This window comes from Lycorma delicatula, chromosome 1 (genome assembly GCF_047948215.1).
Source record: "Lycorma delicatula isolate Av1 chromosome 1, ASM4794821v1, whole genome shotgun sequence".
In the NCBI taxonomy this organism is placed as follows: domain Eukaryota; kingdom Metazoa; phylum Arthropoda; class Insecta; order Hemiptera; family Fulgoridae; genus Lycorma; species Lycorma delicatula.
This window is the reverse complement of record NC_134455.1, coordinates 394,835,590-394,854,273: the sequence shown is the minus strand read 5'-3', so window position 1 is coordinate 394,854,273 and position 18,684 is coordinate 394,835,590. Positions and strand designations below refer to the sequence as shown.

The window sequence follows — 18,684 nt, the reverse complement described above, 5'->3', positions numbered from 1 at the left end:
CCGCCCTGGAAATTAGAGGTCATGGAGAAAATTGGCCGCTTACAAGTGGCGAGAGTTGCATTTCCGGACCGTGTGGGGAGTTCCTTGATACGATTGGTTTGTTCAACCGACATCATTAATTTCCCTAAGGGAAAAGACTCCTACCGTGCTGCCGTAAAAATCTAACCGAGAAATAAGGCTGGTTTCCAGCCGGATTAAGGCTCCAAGCGCTTTAATTGTGGATAGGTACTTGCTAGCATTCAGTGACCTAGGCGTGGCAGCAAATTGGTGTCTTGATGATATAAATCGATTTATTGAAGTCATATATATTTTTAGTAGTTAACGGGGAGCGCGTACCCATTTTAGTTATACATGACAAGTGAGCGGTTGGGACAAGTAAGCCGGTGGTGTATTGCACCGCGCTTAGTCCGCTCACGCTGCTAGGTAAGCTCTAGCAGCTATTTAGGATTCTGGTCGCTAAACTGTTTCGAGGCTCATTAGCCGTTTGTGGCACAGACATTGGTCTTATGATTTAGGGTGACCGAATTGGGTGGTGGCGGGAGAAATGCCAAGCAAACCAATCATTATTCTTTTAACAATTATTATTATTATTAATTATTATTATTAATTATTATTTATTGTAAAATTTTGTTTAAAATCAGATGTTAATAATTATTAATAAATCAATATATTTAAATAAATAAAAAAATTTTAAAGATAAAAAAGAGGATAAACTCTGATTTGAAGAAATATTCCTTCCCCTTGTAAAATCCAAATATTTCATTAATTAAATATTTATTTGATGTAACTCTGGAACCGATGAACTCTGGAACCACTTGTGATATATCATTGAAAATCACTCAATGAGAACTTATTACTACAGTTAAGAAAAAATCCCAAAAAATTGGATTTTAGGCTATTTTGTAACTTTTTGATCCAATCGATTGCAATCAAAACGGGAGGTGCGCAACTACATGTTACAACAGTCCTAAAATCAAAATTTCAAAAATCCTATAGCTAACCGTTTTTGAGTTATACGAGATACATTCATACGTACGTACGTACAGACGTCACGCCGAAACTAGTCAATATTGATTCAGGTATGGTCAAAATGGATATTTCCATTGAGATCTGACAACCGAAATTTTTCACCATCACAATACTTCCTTTATTTCGTACATCATCATCATCATTCACTAAAGGCTATACCTTCTCAATTTAGCTACGTCACTCTCATATCCGCGTCACTCTTCAAGTCTTTATATGAACCAAGGTCTATCACTTTAAAATTATCGATGATGTTCCTCTCGGTCTACCTGTAGGCTTTTTACCCAAAACCTTGTCCTCAAATACATTCGTCAAGAACCGGTCATGTCGTATTACTTGTCCTATCGCCTTCTTCTTCGTATAATATTTAGCAAGTCACCTCCTCAGTCACTTCTGCTAACACTTGATCATTTCTTTTCCTTTTTTTTTTTTTGTCTTCAGTCATTTGACTGGTTTGATGCAGCTCTCCAAGATTCCCTATCTAGTGCTAGTCGTTTCATTTCAGTATACCCTCTACATCCTACATCCCTAACAATTTGTTTTACATATTCCAAACGTGGCCTGTCAACATAATTTTTCCCTTCTACCTGTCCCTGAAATATCAAAGCGACTATTCCAGGATGGCTATATATGTGGAGTATAAGTCTGTCTTTCCTTTTAACTATATTTTTCCAAGTGCTTCTTTCTTCATCAATTTGCCGCTATACCTCTTCATTTATCACTTTATCCACCATCTGATTTTTAACATTCTCTTATAGCACCACATTTGGAAAGCTTTTAATCTTTTCTTCTCAGGTACTCCGATCGTCCAAGTATCACTTCTATATAAAACTACGATCCAAATATATACTTCAAAAATGATTTTCTGATGTTTAAATTAATTTTTTATGTAAGCAAATTAAATTTCGTACTGAAACCTCGTTTCTCCTGTGTTATTCGGTATTTTATATCGTTTCTGCTTCGTCCATCTTTAGTCCCAAATAACAAATTTTTTTATCTCCACAGTCTTTTCTCGTCCAATTTTTATATTTTGTGGTCAATCTTCGTTATTTCTACTACACTTCATTACTTTCGTTTTGTTCTTGTTTATTTTCATGCGGTAGTTCTTGAGAAGGACATCTTCCACGCCATTCACGTTTTCATCTAAATCTTTTTTACTCTCGACTAGAATTACAATATCATCAAAAAATCGTAGCATCTTTATCTTTTCACCTTGTACTGTTACTCCGAATCTAAATTGTTCTTTAACATCATTAACAGTTAAGTTCTGTGTAAAGATTAAAAACTAAGGGGGATAAGAAACATCCTTGAAGGACAACGGTTTTTATTACTGCTTCTTCCATATGTTCTTCGATTATTATTGTTGCAGTTTGGTTCCTGTTAATGTTAGCAATTTTTCTTGTATATCTATTCTTGAATCCTAATTTTTTTAAAATGCTGAACACTTTATTCCAGTTTGCGTTATCAAATGACTATTTCTAATTCTATAATTGTCAAGTATGTCGGTTTGTTTTTCTTTAATCTTCCTTCCACTATTAATCTGAGCGTTAAAATTGCTTCCCTTGTCCCTGTACATTTCCTGAAACCAAAATGGTCATCTCCTAACAGCTATTCCAATCTCCTCTCAATTCTTCTGTAGAGAATTCCGGTTAAGCTTTTCGATGCACGGCTAGTTAAGCTAATTGTTCTGTACTTTTCGCAATTTTCTGCTCCTGCTTTCTTTGGTATCATGACAATAACACTTTTTTTGAAGTCTAATCGAACTTTCCCTTTTCATAAATGGTTTTTAGAACGTAATTAACGTTCATAATTTATTGAAATAATCGTTTATCATAGTTATTTATTTATAATTTTTTAAATTAATAATAATTTATTAATCGTTAATTTCTATTTTGAGTACCGTTTACCTTTCTTAACTTCATTCTTTTATTATATGTTGACACGTGTTGGAATAACTCGTTTGTCAATATTTATTGTACTGGCAGTTTTAAATTTCTGTTAGTCTTTATATAACGTTTAATCAACGCCCCTCCCTTCATTTGACGTCATATCTTATCTGGCTTACTTGTTTATTAATTATTAACGGTTATACGTAGCTATTAATTTTATTTATCTATTTCCTGTTTTCAGAAAATTGAGGTTCACGAAAAGGATATCCTGTAACTGTTGATAACTCTTTATTAATATCGTTTTATTATTTATTTTATTTGTAGATTTTTAAATTTTCGATAATGTTCATTCTTTTTTCCTTTATAAAATCGGGAATTAATTTTATCGATTCTTTTATTTTAATTGGGATATGTCCTTTTATTAAATACGTTATATAATTCTAATCGTGATTTTAATTTTTAAATGATTTCATGTGCTTGATATACCTTAAATTTTAATTTTATATATATATATATATATATATATATATATGCATTTATAATAGTCGGAAAGGAAACCACAATTTTAATTTAATTTAATCCACTAATATATATATATATATACATATAGTCATTCTAAAACAATTATTAAAAAAAAAATTAGTCTATTAAGACTCTTTGAATATAAAAGTCTGGCATAAAGCCTAAATTTTATCTAAGGAAAAAACGAATTCATTGTTTAGAAAAGGAAAATCATTTTTTAATTCATTATTAATGAGTGCGTCAATTGTGACGAGACGATTCATGATTTTCAAAGTGATAATTTACCGATGCTTTTTAGAACAGACTGTATTTACAATTTTACGATACATTTAAACAAATATTTAATCCATCGATTGATTCAACGTTCGAGTCTAAATTAAAACAACAAAAATTTATTTTCTCCAGTAAACATAAATGATTTTTAAACGGTCAACTACGTGCGCACAGGAATTTAAATTAATTAATCGTAAAAATTACTTTGTTTTTAAGTAATTCCGAATGATTTTTCACGATCTCAAAGTAAGGAAAATGAATCAGCTCGGGTCAAAAATGAATCGGGTAAAAGTCTGACAATTCTGAAAAACTTACTGAAGCGAACCAGATAAATGACGACAAAAAAATATTAAATCAGTTTTTATTAAAATCATTGACTAAAAAAAAAAAAAAATAGTCAATTATTCTTAAAATAATAAAAATATCCAGCCCTACCGATTTTTAAAAAGTTGTATAATATTCCGTTTGATGATTTCTATTCTCACCCTATTAATACATTATTCTAGCTTTATATTTATTTTTCTATATTTTCAAATAAAAAAAACAACTTAATCAGAAATAAAAACCTGTTTTAATTCTGTAAAAAGAATTTGGAATTCGGCTACAGAATTATAAATTATAAAATCTGGATTACATTAGAATAGAGTTTAAAAGAACAGCTTTAATATACAGTGAAGCACAAATTATATGAATTGAGTTATTGTAAGACAAGATCCGGACGATTGAAAACCACCCGGTTAATTAGAAATTTAAAAAAACATTTATTATACGTACCGGTATTAACACTTTAATGTTTAATGGTATCACAGTTAATAAAAATAACGAAAATATAAAAAAATTATATTTAAAAAGAAAAAAATACTAATATGCACGCCGGGAGGTGGAGGTAGATTTCACCGGTGCTAGGTAAAGGATAAAAACCCACCGGGTTGGTCTAGTGATGAACTCCTGTTCGCAAATCGGCTGATTTCGAAGTCAAGAAAGAGTTCCAGCGTTCAAGTCCTAGTAAAAGCGTGTCTTTTTTTATACGGATGTTCTTTGGTGGTTGGATTTCAATTAACCACACATCTCAGAAACGGTCGAACTGAGACTGTACAAGACTACACTTCATTTACACTCTTATACATCATCCTTTGAAGTAATACCTGACGGTAATTCCCGTGGGTTAAACAGGAAAAAGGAAGAAGGGATAAAAAAATTTCCATCTTAAAGTTAAGAAAAACTTCAAATTTACTCCATACGATAATACGGTTACATGTGACAAAAGTTTCATATGTTTAGCGTACTACAAATCCCATCTTCTTACAATTCCAGTAATATTTGGATCATCCCTTACCGTAAGGGTTGCTCATATCAAAAATTGTTGCAGACAAAGGTGTTAGGTAATGTTTAGAGAACTAAGGATCACTTTAAACCGATTCAAATATTACGCCTATTAAAGGAGGTAAGATTTTTTTTGTCTTCGAAACTTCATTTTTTCCATCCCCTGGGCCAACGGTCGATGATATCAAAAAACCTTTAGCTTAATAGGTTTTAGGTCCTTATCCAAAGAATAGTAGGAACATTAAACGAATTCGATATTTTACTTGATAAGAAAGTTATAGAGGTATTGTTTTTCTGTTTTTATTTCTTTTATTTTGGTCATCCCATGCCGTAAGAATTGGTCATACCAAAAATTGTTTAGACAAAAATTTTAGGTAATGTTTAGAGGACTAACGACCACTTCGACCGATTCGATACTCTGCCTATTAAGAAATGTATGATTTTTTTTGTCATCGAAACCCCATTTTTTCCACCATCTGGGCAATGGTTGGTGATATCAAAGCGCTTTAGTTTAATGGGTTTTAGACTCTTATGCAAGAATTGTAGGGCATTTAAACGAGTTCGATATTTTGCTTAATAAGAAAGTTATAGCGGTTTTTTTTTGTCATCTCTTGCCGTAGGGGTTGGCCATATCAAAAATTGTTTCAGATAAACGTTTTAGGTTATGTTTAGTTGACTACTTTAAACCGATTCGATACTGTACCTATTAAGGGAAGTAAGATTTTTTTTGTCTTCGAAATCCCATTTTATCCAACCCCTGGACCAATGGTAGGTGATATCAAAAACCTTTACTTAGATAAGATTTAGATCCTTATCCAGAAAAATAGTAAGAACTTCAAACGATTTCGATATTTTACTTAATAAGAAAGTTATAGCGATATTTTGTTTTTTTTCGAACCCCCCCTCCAACCATGTCAACCCTCAATGATCCAATTTATCCAATTAACTAAGTCTACAGAGATTATTGGTCGTTATATTTTATGTATCGATTTGAAAGTGATTGGTATAAAATTACTTCTAAATGAAGGCTCGTTTCGCTATTCGGCATTTTATATCTTTTCCTTCGTCCATCTTTAGTAATTTTACTTCCCAAACAACAAAATTCTTCTACCTCCATAATTTTTTCTCCTATTTTCACATTCAGTGGTCCATATTTGTTATTTCTACTGGATTTCATTACTTTCGTTTTTTTCTTGTTTATTTCCATGCGGTAGTTCTTGCGTAGGACTTCATTCATGCCGTTCATTGTTTCTTCTAAATCCTTTTTACTCTCAGCTAGAATTACTATATCATCAGCAAATCGTAGCGTCTTTATCTTTTCACCTTGTACTGTTACTCCGAATCTAAATTGTTCTTTAACATCATTAACTGCTAGTTCCATGTACAGATTAAAAAGTAACGGGGATAGGGAACATCCTAGTCGGACTCCCTTTCTTATAACGGCTTCTTTCTTATGTTCATCAATTATTACTGTTTGGTTCCTGTAAATGTTAGCAATCGTTTTTCTATCTCTGTATTTGAACCCTAATTTTTTTAAAATTCTGAACATTTTATTCCAGTCTACGTTATCGAATGCCTTTTCTAGGTCTATAAATGTCAAGTATATCGGTTTGTTTTTCTTTAATCTTCCCTTCTACTATTAATCTGAGCGCAAAAATTGCTTACCTTATCCCCATACTTTTCCTGAAACCAAATTGGTGTTCTCCTAACACTTCTTCCACTCTCCTCTTAATTCTTCTGTATAGAATTCTAGTTAAAATTTATTATGTATGACTAGTTAAACAAATAATTCAACGAATACAAATTTTCTAATAAAAAATTCGGAGGTCACACAAATTATCTGAAAGAAATAAAAAATTACTATTATATTTTTAATATTTGTTAGGAAGCTCATTATTAAAATAAAACGAATGAACTTTTTTCTGATTGCGCTTTTAGTAAAGTTTTCCAAATTTTCAATTCTCTTTACATGCAGTCAAGTGTTTTTGGGGTTAACATATTTATTATCAATTTTATATTTCTATTATTATATTAAAAACTGTTCTTTTGCTAACGGCTATTTCTCTACTTGGTTTCCGGTCAATGTTTCTACTGTAGTTTCCGGATTTTCTTGTTTTAAGGTTATATATATATATATATATATATATATATATATATACATTGCTGATTATTATTTTCAGAGGTACTTAAGGGTTTTCTTGGTTTATATTTCACGACAGTATCAGTCATTATTAAAACCCGATTGGCACAAAAACACAGAGTTAATTAAAATTAATAAAAATAACGTTTAAAAAAAACTATCATAAAAATAAACTATAAAACTGTTCGTAGGTATGGCGTAACACAATAAAACATAACTTATATTTTAAAAACTGCCATGGCGCCAAAAAAGTGACAGTTTACAATACATTATTATGAGCGTAAAAAATAATTATACTTGCATGTAGGAGCGGCAGAATGAATCAGTCTAAACCACCGAGATAAAACTTAAACGTTTTAATTTATTATTTACATTTGCTGTACCGTTTCTTGACAAAAGGATTATCTAAGCCAAAGAATCAGTAATGACGTCATTTGTTTGACTTACTGTTTATGGACAATAGAATAAAAACAAACATCATTTGATCATAGTTTATGCTTGAACAATTAACGTGAATCTTCATAAGTTAATTTTATAAATAATTTAACAAAGGCTTAAATTTACGTTTGTTTTGCGCTCTGTAATTGCAAAAAAAAATTTTTAAAAAAACAATAAAAACAAAGATCGATAGAAATAAATTTTCAATAAGGCAAAGATTTATTTGGATAACAAATTTAAAATTTCTAAAAAAAAACAAACTTCAAAAAAAGTGTTATTGTCATGATACTAAAGAAAGCAGGAGCAGAAAAATGTGAAGATTACAACAATTAAATTAAGCTAATTGAATTACGCATCAAAAATCTTAACTAGAATTCTGTACAAAAGAATTGAGACGAGAATGGAAGAGGTGTTAGAAGACCAATTTGGTTTCAGGAAAAGTATAAAGACAAGGGAAGCAATTTTAGCACTCAGATTAATAGTAGAAAGAAGATTAAAGAAAAACAAACCGACATACATTTATAAACTTAGAAAAAAGAAATTTGATAACGTAGACTTGAATAAAATGTTCAGCATTTTAAAAAATATAGGGTTCAAGTATATATATAAAAGAAAAATTTCTAACATTTAAACTACAACAGTAATAATTGAAGAACATAAATAAGAAGTCGTAATAAAAAAGGTAGTCCGACATGGATGTTCCCTACTCCAGTTACTTTTTAATCTTTACGTGGCACTAGCAGTTAATGATGTTAAAGAACAATTTAGATACGGAGTAACAGTACAAGGTGAAAAGATAAAGATGCTACGATTTGGTGATGATATAGCAATTCTAGCCGAGAGTAACAAGGATTTAGAAGAAACAATGAACGGCACGGATGAAGTCCTACGCAAAAACTATCGCATGAAAATAAACAAGAACAAAATGAAAGTAATGAAATGTAGTAGAAATAACGAAGATGGACCACTGAATGTGAAAATAGGAGGAGAAAAGATTATGGAGGTAGAAGAATTTTGTTATTTGGGAAGTAGAATTATTAAAGATGAACGAAGCAAAAGCGATATAAAATGCTGAATAGCACAGGCGAAACGAGTTTTCACTGAGAAATATAGATTCCTTATATCAAAAATTAATTTAAACGTTAGGAAAAGATTTTTTGAAAATATATGTTTGGAGCGTAGCTTTATATGGATGTGAAACTTGGACGATTCGAGTACTTGAGAAGAAGAGATTAGAAGCTTTTGAAATATTGTGCTATAAGAGAATGTTAAAAATCAGATGGATGAATAAAGTGTCAAATGAAGAAGTGTTGCGGCAAATTGATGAAGAAAGAAGCATTTGGAAAAATATAGTTAAAAGAAGATACATACTTATAGGTCACACATTAAGACATCCTGGAATAGTCGGTTTGATACTGGAGTGACATGCAGACGGGAAAAATTGTGCAAGTAGGCAACGTTTAGGATATATAAAACAAATTCTTAGGGATGTAAGATATACGGGGGATATATCGAAATGAAACGAATGGTATTAGATAGGGTATCTTGGAGAGCTGGAGCAAAAAATTTGAATGCCTAATGATGTAAGCATTTCGGATTACCGGACATCCGGAAAATCGGAATTTGAATAATCGATGTCCTACTGTACGTAACTAAAATGAATGAAAATACACAAAAAAAAAAATGATTTACACAACTCAACTCTCTTTATTACCACCAGAAATCATATGACGACTGGTATTTTCTTTTAACGCATGTAATTTTCGTGAAAAAAATAAACAAGAACAAAACAAAAGTAATGAAATGTAGTAGAAATAACAAAGATGGACCGCTGAATGTGAAAATAGGAGGAGAAAAGATTATGGAGGTAGAAGAATTTTGTTATTTGGGAAGTAGAATTACTAAAGATGGACGGAGCAGGAGCGATATAAAATGCCGAATAGCACAAGCTAAACGAGCCTGCAGTAAGAAATATAAGTTGTTTACATCAAAAATTAATTTAAATGTCAGGAAAAGATTTTTGAAAGTGTATGTTTGGAGTGTCGCTTTACATGGAAGTGAAACTTGGACAATCGGAGTATCTGAGAAGAAAAGGTTAGACGCTTTTGAAATGCGGTGCTATAGGAGAATGTTAAAAATCAGATGGGTGGATAAAGTGACAAATGAAGAGGTATTGCGACAAATAGATGAAGAAAGAAGCATTTGGAAAAATATAGTTAAAAGAAGAGACAGATTTATAGGCCACATACTAAGGCATCCTGGAATAGTCGCTTTAATTTTGGAAGGACAGGTAGAAGGGAAAAATTGTGCAGGCAGGCCACGTTTGGAATATGTAAAACAAATTGTTAGGGATGTAGGATGTAGAGGGTATACTGAAATTAAACGACTAGCACTAGATAGGGAATCTTGGAGAGCTGCATCAAAACAGTCAAATGACTGAAGACAAAAAAAAAAAAATTTTCGTGCGTTACGGGACACCTGTATCTTATAAGCATTCTTCTCTTCTAACGCTATCTATGAGACTTTGGTAGAATTATTTAAAAATTTTATATACACATGGTTACACAGATCTGGTATGAATTTCATTTTTCTAACATCAGAATCTAACCTTAAGATTTTTCGGTATACCCTAAAAATAAATAAAAAGGATATTGGAAAAATACACACCCGCCGCACAGAGGAGAAATTGAGGAAAGAATTTGAAAGAATTTGAGGAAAGAATCCGCTTCATCGGAAATACTCGTCGGTTACATACGTAACCAGTACGGTTGCTAACGCGCTATCTGATGTATTTACTTATTGGAGAGCGTTGATAAAAATGATGTCAAATGAATCAGGAATATAAATATTAATTTTTTCTAATTTTCTTGTTAAAATAAGGAAAGAGACTTGATGTTACATACAAAAAGATTGATTTTCCTGGATCTACGGTAGGTGGCATTCGTAAACCAATACTGTCAATATCACATTGCAGACTTCCGTTAATTACCTTACAAACATAAAGATCGAATAGAACGTTCTACGCCTGACAAAGAGATGAAGAAAGTATGAACAAATGATATTTATCAAGCATAATCCTTCATATGACGTGCTACGAAGTTTTAGACCCGTGCGCAGTGGCGGCTCGCGTATTAGCACTTGGAACTGCAGCACCCTCTATTTACACTTTATTATCGATTAATTAAATATGATGAGTCCTTTTTCCTTAAATTCTTTCTTTATACTTGTACAATATATGATCTTTAAGCTTAATGTCAGCAACTATTCGTAAGTTTATGAAAAAAAATACAAAAATCTTTATATGAAACTGTGCGCTTCACAGTTCCAGCGTTGTGATGTTAGGCTGTTGTAAACATAGGAAAATGCACGCAAGGCTGTGAAAGAGCACTGTCGCTCCCGCAGTGCCGATCCTGGCGTGCTGGTGGAAGGTAGTTTTTTTTTTACTCCACGTGTTTATGGAACGTTCCTTGTTCGTTCCCTTTTTTAGTTTAGGGGTAGAAGGAATATGAAAGAGATTTAGTTGCTTTTTAAGTAATAATCAGAAAATGGTGGAAAAAAGCAAGGGCTTTTTGATCTACAAATCTATCCAAAAATACCCCGGAAGGGCGAAAGAGAATGTAATTAGTAAAAAGTAATTACGTATTTCTTTCTGTGTACATAGAAATTTAAATTAAACATCGTTGGACTGTAGTGTTTTTAAGCGGATATTTTATTAAGTTATTATCTAATAATACTAAAAAATATTATCTGTATTAACATTTTATTATTTATTCGGTTAAACCGAATACAGTTTTTAAGAAAAATGTGCTTAAAAACGTGGAGAATTAGATTATTATCCTGTTTCCAGTTATTCTATTTATTTCATCTCTCTTTTCGGTTCTTTTATTTTACAGAAAACTTTAACCGTGGCCTTGAGAAGATCCAGAAAAAGATTGTCTGGAGCTAACCCCACTAGTTTTAGATACGAGCTGCCACTCCACCGAAGATATATTAAAAGTAGAAAATACAAAATTAATAAAATCATTTAAACAAAAATATATACATTATAAAGTAGATGAATTAGCAATATTAAAGAATTGTATCGTGTTGTGTCTTCTTCCATACCGTTGCAAGTTTAACCCGACAGAACTGATACGGGCACAAATCAAAGACACAGCATTTAGGTTAAGTGATGCGATTAAGATGTGTGTTAAGCAGATTTGGAAGTCGTGAGTACCAGCGTTCAAGTCCTATTAAAAGCAGTAACTTTTATACGGATTTGAATACTAGATCGTGGATGCCGGTGTTCTTTGGTGGTCGGGTTTCAATTAACCACACATCTCAGGAACGGTCGAACTGAGACTGTACAAGACTATACTTCATTTACCCTGATACATATCATCCTCTGAAGTAATACCTGAACGGTAATTCCCGGAAGCTAAACAAAAAAAAAGGTAGATAAAGCGATGTAAAAAATCTAAGCGTTAATATAACGGATCGAATGCTTGGAAAAATTGTATCCCACATGTAATCGATGATGAATAAATGTTTGAGCAATAGTTCAAACTTCGATTCAATAGAATAACTTCAAACATCATTATAATCATAACGTACTTTGTTTTAAATTTGATAAACATACCCGAAAAGGGTTAAATTCTACTGTAAAATATTTTACATTTCATTTTCGACAGTAAAAAAATGGACTAATGAATTTAAAATTGGTCGTACACCCATTCAAATTAATGAACGCTCTGAATGACCAAAAGCCTTTACGATTGACAAAATTGTCACAAAAATCCAGAATGCCGATCACCGATTGAAGATACGCCAGCTTGCTGACATCGCAAACATTGTGATAGAAAGAGTCTACTACATTTGTACTTTTGGTTGTGAAAAAGCATTCGGTTCCACGGTTGCTAAGTTTGTTAACGATTCTTAATTAAAAACGCATTCGACAGAACACTTTTCAAGGATTTCACTTTTTCAAAACAATTTTGACCGATCTCAACCTTTTTTTTTTTTTTGTCTTCAGTCATTTGACTGGTTTGATGCAGCTCTCCAAGATTCCCTATCTAGTGCTAGTCGTTTCATTTCAGTATACCCTCTACATCCTACATCCCTAACAATTTGTTTTACATATTCCAAACGTGGCCTGCCTACACAATTTTTCCCGTCTACCTGTCCTTCCAATATTAAAGCGACTATTCCAGGATGCCTTAGTATGTGGCCTATAAGTCTGTCTCTTCTTTTAACTATATTTTTCCAAACGCTTCTTTCTTCATCTATTTGCCGCAATACCTCTTCATTTGTCGCTTTATCCACCCGTCTGATTTTTAACATTCTGCTATAGCACCGCATTTCAAAAGCTTCTAATCTTTTCTTCACAGATACAACGATCGTCCAAGTTTCACTTCCATATAAAGCGACACTCAAAACATACACTTTCAAAAATCTTTTCCTGACATTTAAATTGATTTTTGATGTAAACAAATTATATTTCTTACTGAAGGCTCGTTTAGCTTGTGCTATTCGGCATTTTATATCGCTCCTGCTTCGTCCATCTTTAGTAATTTTACTTCCCAAATAACAAAATTCTTCTACCTCCATAATCTTTTCTCCTCCTATTTTCACATTCAGCGGTCCATCTTTGTTATTTCTACTACATTTCATTACTTTTGTTTTGTTCTTGTTTATTTTCATACGATAGTTCTTGCATAGGACTTCATCTATGCCGTTCATTGTTTCTTCTAAATCCTTTTTACTCTCGGCTAGAATTACTATATCATCAGCAAATCGTAGCATCTTTATCTTTTCACCTTGTACTGTTACTCCGAATCTAAATTGTTCTTTAACATCATTAACTGCTAGTTCCATGTAAAGATCTCAACCTAGTTTTTAAAATCGCAGTCTCTATTAATGAAATTCCATATTTGATACAATATTCAAACAGTAGTCAAACCATTATCTTAGATAAATTCAGATAATAACAAAAGATTTACTTCTACTTTTTCGTTTAAAGAGGAGAAGTTTGTCTCATTTTTCTCGTGTTAACAGTCTTTACATAAAATTATATTTCTTTTAAATAACAAATAAATGTCACATCAAATATTAATATTAAATAATAATTGTTAATGAAAGCACATTAATAATAATATAAGAATTACTTACCGAGGTTAAAATCTTCAAACAGGAATCGAACCCCATTTCTTTCTAATCGAATACCTTGAATGCCTGAAAAAATCAAATATCAATGTTAACAAAAATACAACTCATTTTGCAATTCACAAAAACTTAAAAAATAAAGTAAAAGTTTTTAGAGCAGGAATCACTATCGAAGCAAAGCTTCTTAACGCAGGCATCGGGATGGGAAATGAACGAAGAAAAAATGACGGTCACGTTAAAGGTGATTCCCCTACTACACTTACAGCGTGTAATGCAATACAACTGACTATATAGTATAGAAAACACGTGCTCTAATTTAAAATTATTAAACTTTAATGTTATGAACTAGCAGTTAATGATGTTAAAGAACAATTTAGATTCGGAGTAACAGTACAAGGTGAAAAGATAAAGATGCTACGATTTGCTGATGATATAGTAATTCTAGCAGAGAGTAAAAAGGATTTAAAAGAAATAATGAACGGCATAGATGAAGTCCTACGCAAGAACTATCGCGTGAAAATAAACAAGAACAAAACAAAAGTAATGAAATGTAGTAGAAATAACAAAGATGGACCGCTGAATGTGAAAATAGGAGGAGAAAAGATTATGGAGGTAGAAGAATTTTGTTATTTGGGAAGTAAAATTACTAAAGATGGACGAAGCAGGAGCGATATAAAATGCCGAATAGCACAAGCTAAACGAGCCTTCAGTAAGAAATATAATTTGTTAACATCAAAAATTAATTTAAATGTCAGGAAAAGATTTTTGAAAGTGTATGTTTGGAGTGTCGCTTTATATGGAAGTGAAACTTGGACGATCGGAGTATCTGAGAAGAAAAGGTTAGAAGCTTTTGAAATGCGGTGCTATAGGAGAATGTTAAAAATCAGACGGGTGGATAAAGTGACAAATGAAGAGGTATTGCGGCAAATAGATGAAGAAAGAAGCATTTGGAAAAGTACAGTTTAAAGAAGAGACAGACTTATAGGCCACATACTAAGGCATCCCGGAATAGTCGCTTTAATTTTGGAAGGACAGGTAGAAGGGAAAAGTTGTGTAGGCAGGCCACGTTTGGAATATGTAAAACAAATTGTTAGGGATGTAGGATGTAGAGGGTATACTGAAATGAAACGACTAGCACTAGATAGGGAATCTTGGAGAGCTGCATCAAACCAGTCAAATGACTGAAGACAAAAAAAAGAAAAAATGTTATGTTCAAAATTTCCCACGCTTTATTAAGAACTTCGTTAGGACTTCGCCGATAAAAGTCCGCAGAACCGGCATGGAGAAATCAAAGAACTATGTTTACAGTTTTAAATATGACCTAATCTAAAATCGAGATGAAAATGGGGAAAAAATTAAACAAATAAGCATGAAAAAATATATTTCAGTTCGGAATTAGATATGTAATAAAGAATACTTTCTAAAAATATCTTGAATCTTGTGAGACAATGTTTTTTTCTTCCTTTTGATGAACCGTGGTACTCGATTATATTACTTTTTTTCATCAAAATAGTGGGTTTAGAGAATCGCGCCGCTAGGTAGCAGTACTTGATAGAACTAGATAGCGTGCAAAAACTTGATAATGTACTTGAAATTTAAAAGAAAATATACTACAGCTTGTTTTAATAGTAAATGAAACTACTGAAGATGAAATATTTTTTTTAATTCCCATCACTTCATTAAGAGTATTAGTTTACAAGACATGAAAACTAGGAACATGAACGCTAGGAAAGTGTTGCAAATGCGGCAACAAAAATTTGTTACATAAAATAGAAATAAATTGGATCGGTAAAATTTTTATTCTACAATTAGAACTATTTGAACTAATCCATGGAGAAGTAAAAAAATGTTAATTTAATAATAATATAAAATTGTGTGTCCATAAATACGATAAAAATCGAGGGTTACACTTACAAAGTAATAAGTGTAATATTACATCACGGATTTTCGATTCGTGAAGGTCATTATACTAGTTTTATTAAAAAGGAAATATATGGTATGAAGTGAACGATATGACTATCGACCAAAAAAATTGGACGAGAAATAAAAAAAAAAAAGTATATTTGTTTGTTCTAGAAAGGGAATAAATTTTAATTTTTTTTTTTTTTTGTCTTCAGTCATTTGACTGGTTTGATGCAGCTCTCCAAGATTCCCTATCTAGTGCTAGTCGTTTCATTTCAGTATACCCTCTACATCCTACATCCCCAACAATTTGTTTTACATAATCCAAACGTGGCCTGCCTACACAATTTTTCCCTTCTACCTGTCCTTCCAATATTAAAGCGACTATTCCTGGATGCCTTAGTATGTGGCCTATAAGTCTGTCTCTTCTTTTAACTATATTTTTCCAAATGCTTCTTTCTTCATCTATTTGCCGCAATACCTCTTCATTTGTCACTTTATCCACCCATCTGATTTTTAACATTCTCCTATAGCACCGTATTTCAAAAGCTTCTAATCTTTTCTTCTCAGATACTCCGATCGTCCAAGTTTCACTTCCATATAAAGCGACACTCCAAACATACACTTTCAAAAATCTTTTTCTGAGATTTAAATTGGTTTTTGATGTAAACAAATTATATTTCTTACTGAAGGCTCGTTTAGCTTGTGCTATTCGGCATTTTATATCGCTCCTGCTTCGTCCATCTTTAGTAATTTTACTTCCCAAATAACAAAATTCTTCTACCTCCATCATCTTTTCTCCTCCTATTTTCACATTCAGCGGTCCATCTTTGTTATTTCTACTACATTTCATTACTTTTGTTTTGTTCTTGTTTATTTTCACGCGATAGTTCTAGCGTAGGACTTCATCTATGCCGTTCATTGTTTCTTCTAAATCCTTTTTACTCTCGGCTAGAATTACTATATCATCAGCAAATCGTAGCATCTTTATCTTTTCACCTTGTACTGTTACTCCGAATCTAAATTGTTCTTTAACATCATTAACTGCTAGTTCCATGTAAAGATTAAAAAGTAACGGAGATAGGGAACATCCTTGTCGGACTCCCTTTCTTATTAGGGCTTCTTTCTTATGTTCTTCTATTGTTATTGTTGCTGTTTGGTTCCTGTACATGTTAACAATTGTTCTTCTATCTCTGTATTTGAACCCTAATTTTTTTTAAATGCTGAACATTTTATTCCAGTCTACGTTATCGAAAGCCTTTTCTAGGTCTATAAACGCCAAGTATGTCGGTTTGTTTTTGTTTAATCTTCCTTCTACTATTAATCTGAGGCCTAAAATTGCTTCCCTTGTCCCTATACTTTTCCTGAAACCAAATCGGTCTTCTCCTAACACTTCTTCCACTCTCCTCTCAATTCTTAATTTTAATAACAACTCTTAATTTTAACAACAAATCCATAATATAACGGTCAGTAATTCATAAGTGGTTTGCTTGGCATTTCTCCCGCCACCACCCGATTCGATTGTCCTAAAGCATACGACTGAATGTCTGTGCCGCAAACGGAAACTGAGGCTCAAACAGTTTACCGACCAATATCCTAGCATAGCTCCTAGAACTCCTAGAGCTTACCTAACACCATGAGCGGACTAAGCGTGGTGCCATACACCACCGGCTTACGTGTCCCAACCGCTCACTTGTGATATATATTTACCAAAATGGGTAAACGCACCCCATCAACTATTAAAATATATATGACATCCATAATAAAATTTATTTTGTCTAGGCAGCAATTCGCTGCCACGCCTAGATCGCTGAATGGAGCCATAATAATCGGTTGGTGATAAGCGATACTCAGGGTTAGCTTCCCGCTGCGATGCGGTAAGAGTTTTTCCCTTAAGCAAACTACGGATGCCGGTTGAACAAAGCGTTCACATCTAGGAAATCCCACACAGTATGACAATGCGGCTCTCGCCAAATTGACTCTTGAGTGGCCAATTTTCCCCTTGAACTATAAGTTCCAGGGTGGTCCGGTCACTGCCCCTCCCCCACAAGAGCAGTAATTCTTTAAAAAAATAAAAGAATAATCTAACAAAACGCAGTGCTATCAAAAAAAAAATTATCCTTACGGTAAGTGTTTCGCAGATATTTCTTTCGCTCAAAAACAAAACTTGTGTAATATAATTAAAACTGTTTTAACAAAACGATACCTATTTCAAAAAAGGCAAGACACTACATTTCTATTATGAAAATCTGTTATCAATTTAAACTTTTGTTTAAAAAAAATACACGTTAAATATAAGTAATACGCAATAGATATACAATAATAGAAAATAAATAATGTTTAAACGTTCCATATAATAAGCAAAAAATAACAAAATTTGTTGCAAAACTCTTATCGGCCGATTTCATTTATATGTAATACATATCCCATTTACAGAAATAATACAATTCTTATGATTATTCGTTGTTTAATAAATGAACTACGCATTCTGTGGCGTATGAAATTCCTGGCTAATCTTGACCGACCTTGAGATCCGTTTTGTTATTTTACATGTCCTTCTTTAGGCCATATTTAACTTAAAATTTATCAACTTATTTATTATTTAACTAGCAGATTCGGCAATGCTTCGCTATTGCTAGATTTGAGTATATATATAGATTAAATGAACCCAATTGAAAGTTTGATAAGACATTACAAAACTTCACAAAATTTAACCTTTTCCTTTTACACTTTTCCGCCTTTCCCCATTTTTATTTTTACCATTTCCCTTTTCCATTCTCCCCTTTTCTTCGCAATTTTCATTTTCTTTCCCCGTTTTTCTTTCCCTTATTTCCATTTCTCATTCCTTTCCAGTAACCGTTTTTTCTCATTTCCCCTTTCCATTTCCTTTACCCGTTTTTCCCGTTTTTCTTGATTTTATCTTCCCTTTTTAATTTCATTTTCCCTTTTCCCTTTTCCCCGAGCGTAAATCGGTCCAGAGGTTTTTCAGTCTATAGCGAAAACACATAACAGAAACATTGAAATGGAATC

The 18,684-nt window shown here is 32.4% G+C and overlaps 1 protein-coding gene across 1 annotated transcript in view; it reads right to left on the bottom strand.

The window, feature by feature from the left end:
- LOC142318475 (lachesin-like) overlaps positions 1-18,684 on the bottom strand; it is a 903,759-nt gene that overhangs the window by 495,377 nt on the left and 389,698 nt on the right. The window contains exon 5 of the mRNA XM_075355059.1: positions 13,759-13,821. The gene's annotated coding sequence lies outside the window, so the exon portion shown is untranslated. The remainder of the gene's footprint in view (positions 1-13,758; positions 13,822-18,684) is intronic.